Here is a 23,645-nt window from a genome sequence, read left to right as displayed (position 1 = left end):
CGGGTCACAGCTGATTTGGTGGCACAAGGGGAACCTACATAATTGGGCAGATGGGATTCATTTTATAGCTGATCTGTGTTTTATTTAGACAAATTCAAAAGAAGCGGCAGCAAAAGAGGAAGGTCATTAGTGGCAAACATTTAATAAGTTTCGCACCTTCATTGGATCCTTTGTAGGGGGAAGAGGAAATAACAGCTGTATCGGAGGTTCCAGCTTTTGCACACACACATCACACACCACAGTCTGACAACGGTGTCTTATTCTTCCTCCAAACACCAAATATTACTCCTGTCCACACAACACATATAATCCTCCTGACAATACGACTTGTGAAATGCTCACTATGTCAAAACTTCAATTTGTAGAAATTTCTCAGATTCTTGACAGCAAAATTTCAACCTATTATCTGTGAATGATGAACAAGGATCAGCGTTCCGGGACACTGTGACAGTTGTACAAAGGGCCTGATTCAGATCTGCGTATATTCGCTGCCTAGAGAGCAGGTAAACACCGCCCCATGGACCGCATGTCCCCCCCCCCCCCCCACTGATCGATTTCCTGTGCACTTACACATCCACTTGCTTGCAGCCGCACAGAGGAAAAATCATTCGATGGTGGCTAACATCGAATGATTTTTCCTTCGTTCGATCCTTTGTTCATGGATAAAAGTAAATCTATACCTACTTTTATCCTGGACGCAGAAAAGGGGGCGGGGGCTGGCGTCATGTGACAACAGCCCAGCATTTCCTCTTCTACCACCCCATGCTCACCTCCTTCTCTCCCATTATTGAGCGAACTCTCCAGCGAGTGTAAAACCCGACGAAGGCACTCGATCCGGTGGGCTTGCACATGCGCAAATTCGGGCAAACCCTGCACATTGGATAGGGAAGCAAATTCGACCCACAATGAGCGGTCCTGAATCGCCTCCAAAGTGAAATCTCAGCAAATGCACATTTACAATGAAGACATCTATGAACCTAATATATCAGTGTCATCCCTTAGACGCTGTGCATATGCGCACAGTGTCTATTCCTGCAGCCAGAGGGGCATGGCTAACAGCTGACAAAGCCGCTGGCCTTACCCCCACAGAGGCAAAAATGAGGGAGTGGCCTCATCATGGGAGCATTGTGAGTGTAGGCCACGCCCCTTGCCACTATGTCACGCCCCCAGAGTGTCCCTCTCTACCTCTCTTCAATGTTGGCATGGGCACTGTTTATAGCGCCACCCAACAGAGAGATTATTTTATCTTTTATTTGGGGGGGGGGGGGGAGACAATGTAAACAACCTTAAAACACACACAAAAAAAAAAATCTACTGAATCATCTATTTTGTCACGGCGGTTTTTTGCTTTACTGAAACTTGCCCATAGTACAATATATTTGTTTGCAAGTTTATTTCTATGTATCTCATTGAACAAAATCATATCTCCCAACATGACCCATTCCAGGAGGGACCCAATGCTCTGCTCCTGGACTTCCCTCTTCCCAGCTCAGGGAATATTACATGTTGTTGTTATAATGATCCATCACTACGTGATGGCGTTGATATTACGTTACAGTTGCTAGGCTACATTAACTCCCCAGTAACCCTGGGAGCCGGAACTGCGCTCAGTAGGTAACTTTTAGCACTGTTTTCTTGCAGTAGTCAGCTGAGATACTGTATTGGGGGCGATGTTTAGCATCTGCGCATGTGCATAAAGATTTAGGCTCATGTGCAGATGCTTGTTGCGGGCACGGTGAATTGGTATGCATTCCTTTTGCAAATTATATATCATATGTGATCACAGCAAGGGCTACCGGATCTGATAAACCTGTAGTACAGCTCTTGCAATCTCCATTTGTAATCCAATGTAAACAGGACAGTGCATCGGATCGAGATCGGAGCTGAAACGCATGGAATTTTACACTTTCATCCGATTTTTCATCGGAATTGGATGAAATGAGCCCAGATAGCAATAGTTTATGGGCACCTTAACCCTAACCTACCACGGCCATCCTTACCCTCTTGCCCGCAGCCTAACCCTAATGTTAAAATTCCTACAGTGTCATTTCATCTGATGATATTCTGAGACTCTCAACACATTGCCTATCAATATGGTGACAATGTTACTATCATAACTGAACAGAGACATTGTCATTGTTGACCTTTATAAACTAAATGCCATCGTGAGGAGAACAACGCAGCCATTTCCACTCTATAGAAGGACTGAAACCTTACACCAGCTGGCAGAGATCAGGAATCATCAGACATTTAATGGGTCTGGTATTGTATCTTCCTATTGTACTTCAGCAATGGAAAGATAACTTGATAAGAAGGTGCAGCCCTGATCTAGTAGATGGTTGGATTTTGATATGAAGTTAACACATCTGCAAAGTCTGACTGTAAATGGAGGCAAGCATATACTTTGCAGGGGGAGAGTTCCCGAGAGTAAGCTTGTGACTTGGTGTTCAGGACTTTGCCCGTGCCCCTTCAGTGGAACGCACTCCCTCGCTCCATCAGACTCTCCTTGACATTGCAAAGCTTCAAATGGGCACTGAAAACTCATCTATTCATCAAAGCGTACCGTTCCGCTGCATAACTTTGTCCTGAGGCTTGACCTCCGACCCCTGCCACACGCCTTGACCATCTCTGCCTGCTTACATCCTGCTTTCAAGCCACCTTCCACTCGCTTGCACCCCATGTAATCTGTCTTTCTCCCCATCCTACAAGATTGTAAGCTCTTCCGTCCTCTTGTTAAAGCCATCATCTCTACAAAATTCCCTCACATCTCTTTCCCATACTCAAACACTCAGCAACCATCTTCGTCCTCATACTCCTCTCCATCTCTGGCCACCGCCCCTAGTAGCAGGTTGATCAAGTCCTGACTACTTACATTTAAGCTGTAATGTGTATTGAACTGCGGCGCTCTATTACCTGTACTCTATTTTTGTTATTTATTCAATGTAATTTAAGTTTTGCGTCCCTGTACTGTTCCTTTGTACGGCGCTGCAAAACAGTTGGGGCGCCTTTATAAATAAAATTATAATAATAATAATAATATTACTTCACCAGGCTTAATACATCTGCCCCCTTTGCTTCCTGTCTGTCGATCCACTAGAAGTTATAAATGAGGCGGCGGACTAAGAACACAATACTACCGTACCTTCCATCTGTTTTGCTTTAGGAGAACAACTTCTAAATGACTGAACCTCAAAAGGGGGAGGAGTTTACACATAAATGGGCGGAGAGCGTCTCCCGATTTTGCAGGTCTCAATGCTGGGGAAGCATGGATTATTTTATTCTGCGCTTTTAATAGCGCTGCCAATGGAGAAGTTTAGGGGATATTTATTATCACCACCTTTTGTCTGTATTTATCAGTATATAAATCTAGAAAATGTACTGTATATATAATATAAATAAAAGAGTGTTAGCTGTCTCAGTTAACAGTAGGACATGTAGTGTAGGGTGGCCAATCCCGGGATTGGTGGGATCCCGGGATGTGGCGCCAAAGCACCAGGATTTCAATCCTGGGATTGGTGTATCCAATCCCGGGATTTCAGGATTAGACTACACAGTCTAATGAACATCGCTCAGACGCTGCCCAACTTCCCCTGTACCCAGCAGTGTGGCCCTGCGCAGCGCGACGAGGTCATAGGTCACGCTGCACAGGCCGCACAGACAGCCTAAGAAGTGTCCTGTGTGCTGGCTCCCGGATAACTCTCTCCCCCACCCGGCTTCCTGCCTGCTCCTGTCCTAGACAACATGCTGGCTGGCTCCCGGACACCACGCCTACCTACCTGGCTCCCTGCTCCTGGAGACCCCTCCCGGCTCCACGCCCACCCTCCCGGCAACATCACCATGCCCATGTAAGTAAACATGCAGGCATTTTTTTTAGGGAAGCCAATCCCGGGATCCCGGGATTGAACATTTTTCAATCCCGAATCCCGGGATTGAAAAAATGCCTTGGGATTGGCTTCCCTAATGTAGTGTTAGCTTGAGATCTTTGCAAAGCTCAATATGTACAGTCCTCCTGCTGCCAAAGCTGTGTTGGTGCTACTCTTTCATTTGATGAAAAAAAACAATTACACCTTGTCAATCACAATCTATTTTTCTATTAATAAATATGATGGCAGTTTTGTAATATTGTAGTGCTAGGTGAGGTGTGCAAGCCTGAGACCTCATCGTTTGTCTGCCTTCCACATTCTTCCATTCCCTGGGGGGGGGGGGCATTGTTTATTCTGATGTTGTACAAGAAAAGTCAGGAAGGTGACCAGTGACTGCAATACTGCCCAGATTCCGGGGGGCATACAATATATTTGTTTGGTTCTATTACATGATAGCTTGTGACTGAAGCCTCAAAGCTAATCAGTTTTAGACTTGATCAGTCCTTTGTGTCACCAGGCAAACAACTGGCTAAATCCTCATAGAAATATACCATGTTATCCACGTGAATCCGAGATTTGCAGCATTTTATCTTCTATCCTGACCACATCACTGGGAAGTGAAGAGGACGAGACAGGACACCTATTCTTCCGCTGAGTCATGGGGACTAGTCTGACATTTGGGAATCACCCATATATTCCTGTAAAGAAGGTAAGTAAACTCATCACTTACCACCTTATGCTAACTACACAGGCACTCCCGATAATCACACAAATAACTTCACAGCATTATCCACAAACCAAAAATAAATACCAGTAAAGAAGAATGGAAAAAAGAATAGGGTGTGGTATGACTGGCCGATGGTCAGGACCCCAACCGTCAGTATGCTGACATCGGAATGCTGGTACTCCCTGAGTGCAAAAATGCCCATTGTACAGTAGGTTAGCTGCGCTCGCCACACTGCAGGCTTGCTGGCTCACTGCGCTCGCCACAGGTTCTAATCTCCCTCTACGGAGAATAGCCCCTGTTGGTCGGCTTCCCAACTGTTGAGCAGGGAAAGAGTCAGGATTTCGGCGGTGGTATATTTGTCAGGTACTCCACCGTCCAGTCATCCAGCACCCAAAAGCATACACAGCCTACATACAGAGAAGTAAAAACACACATTGTAAGGTAGAAAAAGATCCAAAAAGTACAATAGTAAAGATGAAAAGAAAATAGATAACGCTAAGGCTAGAATTAAATCAAATGCTGATACGACACTTATAGGCCCTACACGGAGCAACCCTGCTTGATCACTAGAACGCTCAGCAAGATCGCTCAGCACAGAGCGATGTTTCAGTGCTGTGTACTGAGCTACCTGTCCGGGCCAGTGTTCTCCAGTTAGAACACTGGCCCTGACCCAGGCAACCCCAGATTAACCACTGGGGAGATAGAGCCACGTGGGGCCATGCATCGCTATCGCTATGCCCCTACACACGGAGCGATGTAGGAACATTGAGTGATCTAGTAAGGTTGCGGCGGCCGCATCCATCACTGCCCGCTGTACATCCCTGCCCGGAAAGGAGACCGCCAGCTGGGACCCGGCACCTGCATAAAAACATCTGGCAGGTACTGTGACCAGTGTATGTGCATAACCAGCAATGTGGACTGTGCATGTACACATCTTCAGTTACTATGAACTGCATCGGTAGAAGCTGGATAGTGGCTTCCCACTGCCTTTCCTGCGGGTGACTGGCAGGTAGGACTTCCATTAGGAAACCACTGCCAGAGATGCCGGAGCAACTGAGTCACTGAGGTGGTGGATTGTGCTTGGGAGGTATCGGCCCATAAATAACATCTGCCATTGGTAGTCACCCTCTAACATGATATCATGCAGAGAGTATCAGTGACCGCCACATACAGTAACACAGAGAGCATCAGTGACCGCCATATAATATAGAGGAATGGAATACTGTAGAGCAGGGGTGGCACAACCTGTCCTCAAGATCTTCCCACAGTCCATGTGTCTCAGGCAACCTGTGGGTCTATAGTAGGAATGAATGCAGCAGGTTTGAAAATGTGACAGTTAGTATTGACTACAGTTGTGCACCAGCTAGGTGATATGGGTCATGTGACAGTTAGTAATGACTACAGATGTGCACCAGCTAGGTGATATGGGTCATGTGACCGTTAGTAATGACTACAGCTGTGCACCAGCTAGGTGATATGGGTCATGTGACAGTTAGTATTGACTACAGTTGTGCACCAGCTAGGTGATATGGGTCATGTGACAGTTAGTAATGACTACAGCTGTGCACCAGCTAGGTGATATGGGTCATGTGACAGTTAGTATTGACTACAGTTGTGCACCAGCTAGGTGATATGGGTCATGTGACAGTTAGTAATGACTACAGCTGTGCACCAGCTAGGTGATATGGGTCATGTGACAGTTAGTAATGACTACAGATGTGCACCAGCTAGGTGATTCGGAAAACGTGGACCATTAGTAGATCTCGAGGACTGGTTTGGCCACCCCTGCTCTAAAGTAATATAATGGGCCAGATGTATCACACTTCAAAAAGTGAGAATATGGAGAGTGATAAACAACCAGCCAATCAGCTCCTCACTTCCAAATTACAGACTGGGTTGAACAGGTAGGAGCTGATTGGATGGCTGTTTTTCACTCTCCACTTTATGAAGCTTGATACATCTGGCACAATAACTGTTTACTGTGAATAGTTATTGATTTGTATTGTTTTTATTTTCATTAATTAATTTATTTTAATTAATTGAATGAATTCATTTAATTTCTACGATTATTTACCTGCTGTCTTCTCATAGGAAGGTGCTCGTATTCCATTGGGGGTGGTAGTTCTCACCAGTTTCCTGTAGATACGAGTCTATCTAGCTGATTTATTATCACTACCTAAGCTACGTACATGAAACAATAGCCGTACCTACTGGTATTCTCTCCTGGAATTCCAACAAACAATGGCTACAAGCCTTCTCTTATAGAATTACAAAGAGATTGCTCGCTGGCTAATGATATGTTGCTCGCACTAATCATTCCTTTTGGTTGTTTTTTAGATTATTTTAAGGGCTCGTTTTGTGCCTATCAAGTTTAATTATACCAATTACATTAAAGCTGCAAACATAAAATCCCCCTTTAATGACCAAGGATCAGCAAAGTGGCGCATAACGTCAATCGCTACTGTTTGCTATGGCCATTTACTGCCTTATACTGTACAATGTTTCAGTGAGTATTTGCTACAATCTGATTTTAGTGACTTTTTTGTTAAGCCAGAACCTCAAGTGCCAGTTTCCCATTGTTCTGATTCTCGAAACCTCTGTGTGATAGAACTCTGGGGCATCAAGGGTCGGTGTGCCAACATTCTGGACTCCCAAACATCAGTGTGTCCTTATTCGGTTACTGTGCCAGTATACTAGAATCACAAGCAGCAGTGTGCCAGTATACTAGAACCATAAGCAGCAGTGTGCCAATATACTAGAACCATAAGCAGCAGTGTGCCAGTTTACTAGAATCACAAGCAGCAGTGTGCCAGTATACTAGAACCACAAGTAGAAATGTGCCAGTATACTAGAACCACAAGCAGCAGTGTGCCAGTATACTAGAACCACAAGCAGCAGTGTGCCAGTATACTAGAACCACAAGTAGAAATGTGCCAGTATACTAGAACCACAAGCAGCAGTGTGCCAGTATACTAGAACCACAAGCAGCAGTGTGCCAGTATACTAGAACCACAAGTAGAAATGTGCCAGTATACTAGAACCACAAGCAGCAGTGTGCCAGTATACTAGAACCACAAGCAGCAGTGTGCCAGTGTACTAGAACCACAAGTAGAAATGTGCCAGTATACCAGAACCACAAGCATTAAGGTGCCTGCATTCTTTTGCCCTAAGCATTAGCATGCCAATACTGTGGTACTCCACGCAGCAGTGTGCCAATACTGTGGTGCCCCAAGCAGCAGTATGCCAATACTCTGGTACCCCAAGCAGCAGTGTGCCGATACTCTGGTACCCCAAGCAGCAGTGTGCCAATACTCTTGTGCCCCAAGCAGCAGTGTGCCAATACTCTGGTTCCCCAAGCAACAGTGTGCCATTACTCTGGTACCCAATTCAGCAGTGTGCCAATACTCTGGTACCCCATTCAGCAGTGTGCCAATACTCTTGCGCCCCAAGCAGCAGTGTGCCAGTACTCTGGTACCCGAAGCAGCAGTGTGCCAGTACTCTGGTACCCGAAGCAGCAGTGTGCCAATACTCTGGTACCCGAAGCAGTAGTGTGCCAATACTAGTCTGGTACCCCAAGCAGCAGTGTGCCAATACTCATGTACCCCAAGCAGCAGTGTGCCAGTACTCTGGTACCCGAAGCAGCAGTGTGCCAGTACTCTGGTACCCCAAGCAGCATTGTGCCAATACTCTGGTACCCGAAGCAGCAGTGTGCCAATACTAGTCTGGTACCCCAAGCAGCAGTGTGCCAATACTCTGGTACCCCAAGCAGCAGTGTGCCAGTACTCTGGTACCCGAAGCAGCAGTGTGCCAATACTAGTCTGGTACCCCAAGCAGCAGTGTGCCAATACTCTGGTACCCGAAGCAGCAGTGTGCCAATACTAGTCTGGTACCCCAAGCAGCAGTGTGCCAATACTGTGGTACCCCAAGCAGCAGTGTGCCAATACTCTGGTACCCCAAGCAGCAGTGTGCCAGTACTCTGGTACCCCAAGCAGCAGTGTGCCAGTACTCTGGTACCCGAAGCAGCAGTGTGCCAATACTAGTCTGGTACCCGAAGCAGCAGTGTGCCAATACTCTGTTACCCGAAGCAGCAGTGTGCCAATACTAGTCTGGTACCCCAAGCAGCAGTGTGCCAATACTCTGGTACCCCAAGCAGCAGTGTGCCAGTACTCTGGTACCCCAAGCAGCAGTGTGCCAATACTCTGGTACCCGAAGCAGCAGTGTGCCAGTACTCTGGTACCCGAAGCAGCAGTGTGCCAGTACTCTGGTACCCCAAGCAGCAGTGTGCCAATACTCTGGTACCCGAAGCAGCAGTCCCGCGGAACAGGTAGCTGTAGAGGCCTATTAATCAATGAATATTTGCTGGACACTTTTTTTTACATGCAAATATGAAAGATTCCCAGATGTACTATGGAGAGAATGCAGCAGATATATCCATCTCCCACAAATACAGCTCTTCACCACCACCGACCGGAGCCCACCTCCGGGCAAGAGCAGTATAAATTCCTGTGAAATGAAGTTTCATTGTGATAATTCTGCCCTTTACTACAATATATCGGTTACAAAAGCAGAAGAGAAAAGCTGATGTCAGGTGCCTGATTCAGAACGCATTGCGATTGCAAGCTGTAGTAGAGAACAATATAAAGATTTCTTCTCTCATTTTTTTTGGCATGATTAACACATGCCTGTGGGTTCCAACAGCAGGCGTGCTGTGCGGAGACAGCGAGAGCTGCAAGGCTTGGGAACCGCATAAAGTTCTCGCACCCTGTGTGACTACTCTCCCAGCGGATGCTAGCCAGTTTGCAATTTGCCTGTTATCACCTCATCATTGTTACCATCTGTCAATTTATTCAGAGTGACTGAATGTCCTCAACCCTTTGAGTGCCAAGTGAATATGTGAAAATAGGTGAAAAATTGGCAAGCAAACATTTTTTACTCATCATAATGACCTGTAATGTTTAACTTATATAGGAAATATCATTTTTTTTTTACACAATATTTTTTTATTTGAATTTATATAACAAATGTGACCGACGCTGGGATTTTTAGCAGATATTCTGCACATGTCTCACAGAGATGGGAGTTTTAATGTCTACTGTCAACAGTCATAGTTCACTCATCCTAACAAGGGCCTTCCTTCATAACCTTGTACCTATACATTTCTTTTTAAATATAAAAGGGGATATCCTGTTATGCCCGATACAGCTTGGGATGATAAAAATGGGCGGCGACCATAATTGACTGATGGTTATTATCTTGTATCAATTTTTTATTGGCCAAAAAATGGACTCGTTATCGGGCAAAAACATTTGGGATCGGGAAAAGTCCCCATGTGTTATCGACCGCAGGTCACGGCAGCTGCCTATAAGAGATTCTGCATGATAAGTTAGTATCGGCAGAAGGGATGCCAGCATTTGGGCTAATAGGACAGACCTGTGCCATGGTGAATCACCACTGCTAATAGGATATTGGTCAAATTTTATTGAGACAGTCACAACAAAAGGAGGCAATGAGATACAGACAGTCATCAATCAACAAAAGTAAAGTCGACAAAATAGATCAATAAACAAAATAACAAATGTAAACTCAACAAAACAAAATATAAATAATACCATTTTGAAAAAAAAAATCTGAAAGGAGGATTTTAGTAGTTTTTTTTTTTTTTTGGGGGGGGGGGGGGGGGTTGCCTTGTGCTCTGCTAAACAAAAAGTTGCCCCAGATCTTTTTATACAGATTATAAATTCTGCGAGATTTAGAATATGACATTTACAAATACTGTGGTCATTCATTGGAACAGCAAAACCAACACATACTGTCCGAGGTTATTCTGGTTAGATCGGTCCTCCGAGTGCACGCACAGAAGACCGATGTTTCTCTTTTGCGCATGCGCATTTGTGCGCATGTGCATGCGGCAAATGAGGCGACCATCAAATGCGAATGGATGTTTATGCAAAACAGGCTACGAATGGGGGGCGGCGGAATACGCGAATGCCGGGCGGGATGAAAATGACACGCAGCGCTGCGTGCCAACCAGAATAACCCCCATAATATGAAGGCTGCATTGTTGACCTGCTCCGCTGGACTCACAGGAGAATAGATCGGGCTCTCCGACGCTCTGGGACTTGATGACATGATTTGCAGTAAATCACATCAAGATGATTCTTCTTCGAACCATGGCATAGCTCAGCGGGGGCCACAATTATAAAAACAAGTCATTAGTATGATTACGTAGTATATTATGCATTCAATTTCATGATTTATGGCTCTATTTTTAGTAAACATAAAAACAACTTTTTTCCGTCATTTTAGCTGGGAATTTATTTTTTTAAATATTTTTTCTTCCTATTTATAGAAAACTGCAGTGAAATCATCAATATCAAAGTTGCTTCCCCCTCTTCTCTTAGTGATGCAGCCGCCACAGGTATGAATAGGGAATGTGTACTCATTTATTGGAAAAGAGAAAATCAAATTCTTCAGACTGTTCTCCAAAACATCATCTATATACATGTCTAGTGTCCGTGAGTCTCCGAAACACTGCCATCTGCTGGCAGAGAGTAAAACTACAGCTCTTTCTCACACATGCACAAACACAGAATCTAGAAGACTAGAATTTGAAGCTTTTGCTTCGAGCGGGCTTACTAGTAACACTATATCTAAATGGTGTTATGGTAGGAGAGAGGCCACCAGTAATTATGTATGCTGTTAAAGTAATAATAATAATAATAAAAATAATGGATAAACTGGGATCTTTGTTTGGGAAGCTCTGTCTGTATCTCATGACACCCGAGTCTGTGTGTCTACCTGGTCTGCACACTGGCCCTTATTCTGGTTGGTGCGGATATATCCGCGTGCGTTCGGGCCGCCGATGTTTTGTGTTTGCGCATGTGCAGAGGTGTCTCTGCGCATGTGCGAGCGGGGCGTACGGCCAAATCCCGCATGAAATGTGAACACTCCGAACAGGGGGTGGAGAGGGGTGTGATGGGCTATTTGGGCTCATTACCATATGCATACGCCCCGCGTTTCATGGGCGTTCCCATGCAAACGCTGAGCGTACGTATGGCAATGCGGCCGTGACGCACGTGTAGGGGGCGGACATATGACATCGCCGGATGTCAGCTGCCCACCCAGATCCCTGCTTTTGCACGGAAAAATGTCCGTGTGGTCTGAGGTTGCGGGAGCTGGTGGAGCACTCGGTCCTGCATTCGATGGTCTGCGACCATCGAATGATGGGGGAGGTTCCCTTAGATGGAGGTGGCGTATTCTGTGTAAAATACACGTGCGGTCCGTTCGGCCAGCTTCTTACCGTGTACGGACGGAGTTGGCGATCCGTATGGAAGGCGGGGTTTCGCACGTACGGTCCTGGCCGCATAATCGGATCCGGCCGCACCGACCAGAATAAGGCCCACTGTCCTGCTTGCATTCTGGCTGCCTGGTTCTACTGCTGCACAAGAGGGAGAGCTAGTAATATCACTGTGCTCCAGCCACCAACTCACCAATGATACATCTGGGAGAATATAGATTCCTTATTGCCACTTATTGCTCCAATGATGAATCTTTATTTCCAGGTGCTGGCTTTAAGTGGTAATAAACACATAGTTGCCTACCCTCCTGCATTCTGCAGGAGACTCCCTGAAATAGCAGCAATCTCCCTCTCTCCCTCATTTCACCTAGCCCACATTACACTGTTACACTGTTGGATTTATCATATGCAGTCGCTGATTGGCTGAGAGAGGTCTCAGACAATCAATGGCTTCCTAGTCATCTGTATGGGCATTTTTTTTCCAAGTTCTCAGCTTCACCCGGCTCCTGCCAGTGCCCAGCAGCCAGCGTCTTTTCCCTGCCCGGCGCCCTGCTCCCGCTGTCACCGCAACAGCTTCCTCCTGCCCGGCTCCCTACTCAGCCTCCCCCTGCCTGGCTCTCTATTAGCCGGTATACCCCGCCCGCTGCCGTCCCCCACACGGGTCCGGGCTGAGCATAAGATTTAGCAAATGTGCAGCTCGTCCGACCTTCCGACTCCGATGCGCACGAGACCGCGCATCGGATCGGACGGGATGTCTACAAGTGCAATTTGGACTGATTTAACGGCCCGATTCATCCGAATCGGGTGAAATCGTGCCCAAATCGCATAGTGTATGGGGGCCTTTTGTCTGATAGTTGCAATAATAATGATTGCAATCTATGTGCAATACTTGATACATCCGGCCTTCTACTGTAACATCCCTATGATAGACTACTGCTTTTTACAATTAGCTGCATAATTCACAAAGAGGCGGATATAGGACCTTATTCTGGTCCAGACACAACACTGAGAATTTCGCAGCGTTGCGTTTGGACTAAACGCCGCCTGCAGGGATGGCCGCCCCCCTCTCACGCCGCGATTCCCAGCACGGCTGGGAACGGATGATTTGCATAATCATCCATTCGCAGCCTTGGGTGTAGGAAAGAAATCATCGAATGATTTCTCCAGCGCTCGCAGATCTGAGACACCCCTGTGGCGGCATTGAGTACTACACAGTCTACCGATAAATAGATTTGCACAGACAGCAGGGTCTGTCCGAGATTTGTTTATGGGTCTGCGCGTGGATAGCATCTTGCAATTTAACCTGGAGAAGGGACTCTCTGCAGCACTTGTGGGGTTGGGGGTGGAGCTTGATGTCATTAAGCCCCACCCCATTATAGTGAACGCCTTGATTCAAGGCTCTTCAGGAGGGCACCATTTAGCTCCGCCCCCTCCCTGAAGAGCTATGAATTCCACTATTCTACTTGCAGAGGAGGGGTTATGTGTGTGTGGGAGGGGTGGCGCGAGGGGGACCCGATTTTCAGGAGCCTCTCGGAAATTCCTGGAGGGTGGCCAAGTATGATTTTAGTACATCTCCCAAATGAGAGAAGTTGAGAAGTAGGTTGGATTACTTTTATAGTGCTGCGAATACATTTCTGAAAAATCTTCCCAAAATATGCTATACATAAGAGGTGAAGAGGTTAACATCTGGAAGGGAATGCTGGAATGTGTAGTTCCACAGCAGCTGGAGCGCTACAGGGTGCCTCTTGCGGTAATAACTCAATGGCGCTGATACATTCTGGGCACACATTGAAAAATAAATTTTAATTAGGTGAAATATTTCTATGAACAAAAAGGCAGCGCTGTCAGGAGATGAAATATGACAAATATGCGTGTGCTTCCTCTACACTAAATCATTATATATATTATTTATATACATAAAGCCGCTCAGTAAACATCATTTGTAAAGCATATTTTAATGTGTTTTTTATTTTAAACATTCTGCATTGTGTTTTCACCTCTCATCTGCGTGCCATTAAAATGTCAGTTTAGCTCTGTCTCAGTTAATTATTGTGTGAAATATGTTACAGTGTTGATAAGAAGCTGGAGCTTATTGAACGGGATACTTCTGAACACCCTCCAGCTTTGACAGAGAGACTTCACAAGATGCACAGCTGCGCGCAGCAGATTTGTGCAATGGGCCATGTAGTCCTTCACTTAGGGCAACAGAACTACACGCAGCAACAACATTCTCTCATGTAAGACTGAAAGCCCCGGGAACTCTAGGCTCATGGAGGTCGGGTGAGTCCGCAAAAGTGACCTGGGAGTTCCAAAATATGAAATCCCAGCCTGCTGATTACTTTCAGTCAAAGAGTATCACTGACAGACTACTAGGCATCTCTATGGACAGAATTGCACCTGAAATTCACAAAGTGAGCAAAATAATGTACAACTCCAGGCCTGAGCCACTGAGACATTGGACAGGCCTCGGTACCGGCGAAGAATGGCCACTGGAGGGCATCACACAGCTGATGTCTGGAGAATAAAAGGCAAAACAATCTACTGGGGCCATTTACAGGAATACACAGTGATTGGCTGTCAGCACTCTGATTGGTGGATGGCTTTAGCCATCTACCAATGAGCCATTCTTTACTTGCTTCCCAAGAAGCTCCAATGCACTAGCCAAGGGGTCAGATGCACCCTGTCCCAGACCACACCTGCTGGAAGGCCACCTAGATTTGTGGGGCCCTGTGCAGCGGCCCTATATGTTAAGATGGCCCTGCAGGACTGGGCTTCACAAGATTATTAATTATAAGGGATACGGTCGAATGGTTGACCTAAGGATGGTCGACAGTCATTAGGTCGACACCATTGGGTCGACACACAGGAAGGTCAACAGGTGTCTAGGTCGACATGGCTGAAGGTCGACAGGAGTCTAGGTCAACATGGGACATGGTCGACATAGTTCTAAGTCAACACATACGTTAGGTCGACAAGGGGTTTTCACTGTTTTTCAATGCATCACACGTCATCATTTACTCGCTCTTTTCTAATAAGTTAGTAGATGTTTGATCAATGTGTCATGCATAAGTTGCCTTTGACACCAGCCAGGGCCGGTGCAAGGCACCAGAGCGCCCCAGGCAAGTCGGGGTGGGGGCGCCCCGGTGTCTGCAGCCCGGGTACCTGTCCTGCGGCGCTGTAAAGATGGTGGCAGCGGGGGGTCCCTGCAGTCAATAAGAAATAACGAGCGCTATCCGCCGGGCTATGCGGAAGCGCTTCTGTTTGGAAACACTGGCCGCACGGCGCACGCTGATTGGCTGAATCTCAGCCAATCAGCGTGCGGCCAGTGTTTCCAAAACAGAAGCGCTTCCGCATAGCCCGGCGGATAGCGCTCGTTATTTCTTATTGACTGCAGGGACCCTCCGCTGCCGCCGCCAGCTTTTACGCCGTAGGACAGGTACCCGGGCTGCAAGGGGGGGCGAAATACCGCCCTCCAGTGGCCGGCGCCCTAGGCAAATGCCTAGATTTGCCTAGTGATGGCGCCGGCCCTGACACCAGCCATTCTGCATTGAGCTATGAACACAACGGCTTTGCACAGTGTTCATTCATACGTGCACAATAAAAACACATACGGGCTGTTTATGTGCCCAATCAATAAGCGCTCAGTCTAAAGGCCAGATGTATCAATCTTCAAAAAGTGATAAAGTGGAGAGTGAGAAACAACCAGCCAATCAGCTCCTACCTGTTTTTCAAACCCAGCCTGTAACATGGCAGGTACTGTAGCTTCTGATTGCTGTTTAATCATATATCTCACTATTCCAAATCTGGGTATGGGCAAGTATGCAGACTATAGTATGGGGAATATAAATATGTGCAGCTCTATATCATGCTGAAATAATATGTGCTGCTGTGAGCATTCTGCTGCGTAATACAGCTACATGTGCTATCACTACCCAATAACAAAGCAGTGATATAGCAATGGCTCTGAGAGGTGAATGAATAACATTAGCAGGACTGCGTGGGGTAGTGATCAGTACATGAAGGCCCCGCTCCATGGCATTCTCACACAGCGACAGATGCTTCTCATGAAAGTGCTGGCTCAGTAATATACAGTAATAGCATACTGCGCTCTCACATGTCACTGAATCTCTATGTATTAATGACTTACATGTTTCATTCCAAAGTGCCTGTTAGGGTTTCCACAGAAAACAAAGTGCAGCGCAAGAATGAGCTGTCATCCGTCATAACTGGAATTTAGTGATTGTGTGTGCTACAAAATACATCAGATAAATTGGAACAGTTATCCTCTATCTATATATTAAATGCATACATCTTAGCTACACACAGGGGGGCCAGGAACTTCCGCTACGTGAGGCTAACAAATGGTGTTCTTAGGATATATACACCCATTGTGATGGCCACATCTACCGGAGGTGTGTCCACAGGCATTCCTGCAATCACAACCCCGCCCCCCTGCACCTCCAATAAACCCATGTCCACATTCGCTACCTCCAAAAGTTGGGCTGTATGCCAACAGAGAGCCTGATTGAGAACTTGGCCAATGTCCACAGTTTATGTAGTAGAATATTTTTTTTCAATCATGCCAGGAATCTCATGCTGCATGGTGTATTGAGACTAAGGGGGGTGTTCAATCCCTGCTGCTATTTCCGACAGGGGAAATAGCGGAGACCGCCTATTCTTCCCTGACAGCATTGAAGAGGCAGATCGACAGAACGAGACTTTGAAAGCTGTCGGGCCCGTTTTCCCGAGAACGGCCGTGAATTGTCACGATCACGGCCGGACCTCGACAATCCAAGGCCGTTTGCGCGGACATGCCCCCTTTTTGATGATCGGCAGGCATTTTGCAATCGAACAAAATGAAAATGGGCCAGGGTCACGGAACCGACAGTCATGACCCGGTATTGAATACCTCCAAGGCCACCATCAGGGGGGTGCTATGGGGACAACGGTAGGGCACGGGCAACTCTGTCCCCGCAGCATGCACTGCCGCCAGCACCCCCCCTTCATTACACAGCCGGCCCCCCAAAGCAACGCCTGGCCGACACATCCCCAAAAGCAGAAGGCCGCCGGTCACCCGCAGCCCGCCGCAGAGTTATAGCCGACCTTCATTAACGACCCGACGCCTGCTGCCCATTCAAGTGGGCAGTGCAGTGGGCAGCAGGCCAGCCGGGAGCCCCACCACGTGACGTGATGTATTGATGTCATGCCGCGCGCACCAGGAGTACGGCGCCGCCATTCAGTTAGAAGCGGTGCAGCCGTCCTTGCAGGGATCTGCGTGTGTCTGCTCTCCCACCGGCCCCCCGTTTTATCAGCATGTGTCCGACCTACCTTCCGCCCGCCCGTGTTGCATCAGTGTGTGGCTGTAAAGTAAATTATTATAATACACCAGGGAAGGGGAGGGAGGGGGCCCCACAATTTCTGATGGCAGCCCTGAATACCCCCCTAGATGTATGAGTATGCATGTGTGTTTGAGCGCATTTATTGTGTCCAAATACTAACTGCTATGATATTTGCATATGTCTGTAGGCCCATATTACGCAGTACTGTGCAACCACAGACAGCCCATAAGGCTTTTAAAAATAATTTCCTAACCACCGGCCGACATATTCAGCCTCTATTCCTGCTGCCGGCAAAGCAGGAATGGATGCAGGGTGTGCGGATTGTAAAGCGCAACAGAATATGCTGCGCAATAGAAGAAACTGTAAATAAATAATAAATACATATGCCACCGATGTATTTTCAGATCATGACGGAGACCCAGCTGCACCCAGGGAAACCCAAACACACACTCACAGAGATCAGATTCTCTAGAATTGGCGAGGATTCCAAACGGGACAGATAAGTGTACAAACACATCATGTAGATTTCTGACCATTTACGGTAGGACCAATGATATCATATTTATTAATAGTCACTTTGCTTTTTAAATCTGTTCCCTAGGAAAAATGTTGAACATAAATGTTAGATTGGAAAAAGGGATTTTTGTAAGAACTTACCGTTCGAATCCCTTTCTCTGATATGGTCCTGGTGACACAGCTCAACACTGGGATGTAGGAGGGTCCGAAGGAGCCAGGCACCTATCCTAAAGTTTTAGAGGGTAGGCTCCTCCCCTACTGCATCCCTGGACTCTTCAGTTCATCTTTCAAAGCCACTGGAATACATTAACTCAGTACAAACGCCTGCACATATTATATGCACATTTTATAACAGAAACTGTTAACTCTTAACCATTTTAACATGAACATCATGAAACTTCTGGCATACTTACTGAGCGTAAGGGAGGGATCGCTGTGTCACCAGGACCATATCAGAGAAAGGGATTCGAACGGTAAGTTCTTACAAAAATCCCTTTTTCTCTTTCAATGGTCCTGGTGACACAGCTCAACACTGGGACGTTCCAGAGCCGGTCCTTTGGGAGGGTACGCTCAGGTCTGCAGCTCTCAGCACTGCTCGCCCGAATGATGCGTCCTCCGACGCGAACTCATGGAATCTATAGAATTTGGCAAATGTGTGAACAGATGACCAAGTGGCAGCTCTGCAAACCTGCTCAGCTGTGGCCCCATGTCGAACCGCCCAAGAGGTGGCGACTGACCTGGTGGTATGCGCATTTATTTTGGCCGGTACCGGTCTACCCACTTTGGTGTATGCAAAGGCTATCACAGACCGCAACCACCTAGCAATAGTCTGCTTAGATGCAGGCCAACCAATTTTGTGTACGTCATACAATACCAACAATGTGTCAGTTTTCCTGACACTCTTCATTCTGTCCACATATATGCGTAAAGCACGCACAACATCCAAAGTTCTCAACTTGTCCCTTTTCTTAGAACCCTCTGGGGGTTGAAACACAGGTAGAACTATCTCCTGATTTAAATGGAAGGCAGATACCACCTTCGGTAAAAACTGAGGCACTGTTCTCAAAACAGCCCTGTCATCATGAAAAATTAAGAAGGGAGATTTACATGACAAGGCTCCCAACTCTGAAACTCTTTTAGCAGATGCTACAGCTAACAAAAACACTAGCTTCCACGTGAGAAACTTAAAGTCAGACGACCTTAACGGTTCAAATGGTGCCTTCTGAAGGCATTCCAAAACCAGCGATAGATCCCAAGGTGCTACTGGTTGCTTGTATGGAGGTTTCAACCTGGATACTCCTTGTAAAAAAGTTTGGATTTCCGGCAATATGGCTATCTTTTTCTGGAAATAGATGGATAAGGCCGAAATCTGCACCCTCAGTGACTGAAGGCTTAGACCCGATGAAAACCCATCTTGTAAGAATTCCATCATTCTTGATAGCTTAAAATGAGATGTGTGAGCCTTTCTTCTCTCACACCATCGAATGTAAGTCTTCCAGACTCTATAATAATTTGCCGAAGATACAGCTTTTCTGGCTTTTATCATCGTCTGTACTACTGCCTCAGAAAACCCTTTCCTTTTCAAAATGGTGGTTTCAATAGCCAGGCCGTCAAAATCAATCGATCGGAATCCAGGTGATTGAATGGGCCTTGTCTTAGCAGGTCTGGTCTCAGAGGTAGACGCCATGAGTCCACAGACAACCTCTGCAGCCTCGAGTACCAGGACCTCCTTGGCCAATCTGGGGCCACTAAGATCACTGGAACCTTCTGCCCCTGTATTTTCTTCAGAAGTCTCGGTAACATTGGTACTGGTGGGAACGCATAAAGGAGATCTCCCTGCCAGTGAATAGTCATGGCATCCACTGCCTCCGCTAGTGGATCCCTCGTTCTGGCATAGAACCTGGGCACTTGACGGTTGACCCTGGATGCCATCAGGTCCACATCTGGGATTCCCCACATCGAGGTGATCTGGTGAAACACCTGAGGGTGTAAGCTCCATTCCCCTTCCTTGAGCTCCTCCCTGCTCAGGAAGTCGGCTTCTATGTTCTCTATTCCTGGAATGAATATAGCCGATACAGCTGGAACATTCTGTTCCGCCCATAGGAAGATTCTGGACACCTCCCACATGGCCAATTTGCTGCGTGTACCTCCCTGGTGATTCAGATACGCCACAGCTGTGGCATTGTCGGTCTGAATCCTCAAAGGGAGGTTCTGTAACCTGTCTCCCGCCAAGGAAATCACTTTCCAGACAGCTCTCAGCTCCAAGATGTTGATTGGTAACGCTGATTCCTCTGCCGTCCACAGGCCCTGAAGCCTGAGATCCAGGACTACTGCCCCCCAGCCCCTGAGACTGGCGTCGGTAGTTACTACCAACCAGTCCCAGGTCTGTAATGACCGACCCCACTGAAGGGAATCTACTTCTGTCCACCATTTCAAGGATTCCTGAGTGTCCGAAGACAGCACTATCATCTCGGATTTCATGGTCAAAGTGTTTCCTGACCAGGCTGACAAAATGTTCCATTGGAACCTCCGAGAGTGGAACCTGGCAAATTGAAGCGTCTCGAATGACGCCACCATTTTCCCCAGGAGCTTGAGGCACCTCCATACTGAAATGCTCTGAGCCCTGAGAATCTCCTGGACTAGGGTGACCAGATCCCTGGCCTTTATCTCCGGGAGGAAAACCCGATGAAGATGGGTGTCCAGTATGACTCCCAAGAATTGGAGCCTTTGTGACGGTACCAACTGAGATTTTTGCAAATTTAAAATCCAGCCGTGAGCCTGCAAAAAACTGATGGCCTCTGCCAAGTGACTCTGCAGCATGGCTGCTGACTCTGCTTTGAACAGGAGATCGTCCAAATAGGGTATTACTGTGATTCCCCTGAGCCTCAGCACCGCCGCCATCACTGACATTATCTTTGTGAATACCCTTGGCGCGGTTGCTAGCCCAAAGGGTAACGCCCGGAATTGTAAATGCAGGTCTCCTATGGCAAACCTCAACAAGGTCTGATGCTCCGGGTGTATAGGGACGTGCAGATATGCGTCCTGGACATCCATGGACGCCAAAAATTGTCCCTGGTCCAGACTCAGGAGTACTGACCGTAGGGACTCCATTTTGAAATGGTCTACCCATAAATGAACATTTAGAGACTTCAAATTTAGTATTGGTCTGAAAGACCCGTCTGGTTTGGGCACCAGGAACAGCGTGGAGTAAAAGCCTTTCTTCCACTCTGTCTTGGGGACTAGTGTAACCACCCCTTTTTCCAAAAGGGAGTGCGCTGCTCTCACAAGAGCTGTACGCAGCCGTGCCTCCTTTGGTAAGGATGTGGGAATGAACCTCTTCGGAGGTGGCCCTCTGAAAGGGATTTTGTAACCCTGTGTTATAATATCTAACACCCAGGCATCCTGGCCTAGAGAAGCCCAAGCGTCCCTGAAGAGTGTGAGACGCCCCCCCACTTTTGTCACTGTCGGGCGAAGCCCCTGACAGTCATGCAGAGGGTTTGTCCTCTCCTTTATTGGCAGACTTCTTGTGAAAAGAGCCAAATTTTGACTTTTGTGTCTTGCCTCTAGAGGACTGAAACCTTCCCCTGAAAGACTGTCCTCGAAAGGACGCACCACCTCTAGGGGAGGGCCGAAAGGACGGCTTAAAAGCAGAAAATCTGGACGTCTGCTTTGCTGAGGAGGCCGGCAGGAATGTACTTTTGCCGCCTGTGGCCTGTTTTATAATCTCCTCTAATTCGGTACCAAAGAGTACCTTTCCTTTGAAGGCTAATGTTTCCAGAGCCTTCTTGGACTCATTGTCTGCTTCCCAGGCTTTAAGCCAAAGCACTCTCCTGGCATTAATGGAGACTGTGGACACTCTGGTTGCCATTTTAATAGCTTCCTCCTCTGCTTCAACTGCATATTCTGCCGCTGCCTTAATCTTTTCTGCAAGCAGTAATGCACCAGGGTCAGCCTGCAGCATGGTGCATAATTCACCAGCCCACTCTATCATGGCCTTAGAAACCCAGGCTGAAGCCAGGGCCGGCGCTACCCACTCAGCAGCTCCTGCAAAGCAGGGAGGCGCCATGCTGAAAAAGGCGCTGTCTCCCTCCCTGCTCTGCTAAAGCTGTCTCAGCCCTCACTGTCACTGCCTCCTGCAATAGCAGCATGCAATGCGATGTGCGCTCCCGCGGGCATCGCATCATACAGTACAAAAAGTATGTGCTGCACATACTTTTTGTACTGCTTTCGGATCACATCGCACACACATTGCATGCATGCCGTGCCATGCGATCTAGCCCATTACGTATGCGATTCTCGCAGCGTGTATGGGCCCCTTTAGTGCCTGCAACATTTTGCGGACACGTCACTGAGATGGTGTATGCATAAATGTACATGCACCCGAGATCCTCCATAGGATCGCATGTTGCATACGCTCCCACAATCGGGCTGCAACTTGTTGCAATGGCAATGTGGAAGGGCGCAAAATGTATGGTTTGCAGGAGGGCGCCGGACACCCCAGCACCGGCCCTGGCTGAAGCAATAAGGGGTCGTAAGGTAAACCCCACCCCTTCAAAGATAGCTTTGAGGTTTCCCTCCAGCTTTTTATCCACAGAATCTTTAAAAGCTGCACCGCCTTGTACTGGTAATACAGTAGCCTTGGACAAACGTGCCACTGAAGCGTCCACAACTGGGACCTTTTCCCAGAGCTCCGCATGAGACTCTGGCATGGGGTACAGACTAAGGAATCGCTTAGGCATCTGAAGCCTCTTATCAGGAGTTTTCCAAGCCCCTTCTAACAATTCCTGTAACCCCTCATCTGAAGGAAAAGTAACAGCCTCCTTCCGCTATCGCTTAAAAACACCTTTAACAGGAGTCTTATCCTCCACAGAAAGCTTTAAAGCCTGCTTCACAGCTACAATGAGATCCTCTATACCAGCAGCAGAGTTCTCTTCCAAATCATCACCCTGATCCCAGGGGATGTCAGTATACTCTCCTTCCTCTTCATCTACCACAGTAGTTAAAGCATAAGACCTTCTAGGGGTCCCTGCCACATCATCCATTTTGTCCAGCATTTCACTGAACCTGTTAATCCCTTTTGCAGTATCCTGCATCACCTGTATCAGTGCAGGATCTGCCTGGGTAAGAGGCAAGGAGCCAGACGACTGCTGAGATGATGGCATAGGTCTCTGTGATTCTACCAGCCCATCACTCTGCCTGTCCAAAAGCTGCACCAAAGCGTTTACTGACCTGCCTAGGGCCCTGGCCCACGCAGGTTCCATCTGCTCTGCCCTATGGGGATCACTGCCCATGGGTCTCACATCAGCGCAAGTAATACATAAGCCCCCCTTGGCCATCTGCTCAGGGACAAACTTTTGTGTGCAAACATTGCACGCGCTCAGTGCACTAAGGGCTCCCTCCCCCAAAACCACAGCCTGATGCTCAGACATGATGCAAGTGATAAATGTATATCTATCAGTATACACAGTGCAAACAATGTACAAGCGTTTATACAGAGCAATGCACCCAGTCACTTATCTGTCTGTTGGTTTCAACTGCGGGGAAGCGATGCCCAGGAAATCCAAGTCACTCTGCCAGGATCAGTAAGCCAGCTCAGCTCCGCTGCAAGCGTTCTGAAAGGCGCCAAAGTCAGAGTGAAGGAAGAGACCACAGGTCCCTGCTGCTGCGGGGTCCGTGACCTTTTGGCGCCAACCACCCCCAGCAAGCCGCTCCTTAGGTAGGATTTCCTAGTTCCAGTGTCTCCCCCTCAAATGGGGATCACTTGGAACATGCCTGTCACAACGCTGCTGTCCTCTCATCTAGGAGCTCAGCGTGTAAGCTCTGCATAAAATGGCCGCCGCCATCACGGAGCGCCTGTCCCCCATGATCCCCACCTAAACGTGGAGCCGGTTTCAGGGTACTCC

General features: G+C 47.5%; 1 protein-coding gene across 3 annotated transcripts in view; it reads right to left on the bottom strand.

Moving 5' to 3' along the window:
* PLCB1 (phospholipase C beta 1) overlaps positions 1-23,645 on the bottom strand; it is a 632,132-nt gene that overhangs the window by 381,049 nt on the left and 227,438 nt on the right. The window lies entirely within an intron of this gene.

This window comes from Crinia signifera, chromosome 3, assembly GCF_055691185.1.
Source record: "Crinia signifera chromosome 3, ASM5569118v1, whole genome shotgun sequence".
Lineage (NCBI taxonomy): Eukaryota > Metazoa > Chordata > Amphibia > Anura > Myobatrachidae > Crinia > Crinia signifera.
The sequence above is the reverse complement of the archived record's forward strand: the minus strand, read 5'-3'. Positions and strand labels throughout refer to the sequence as shown.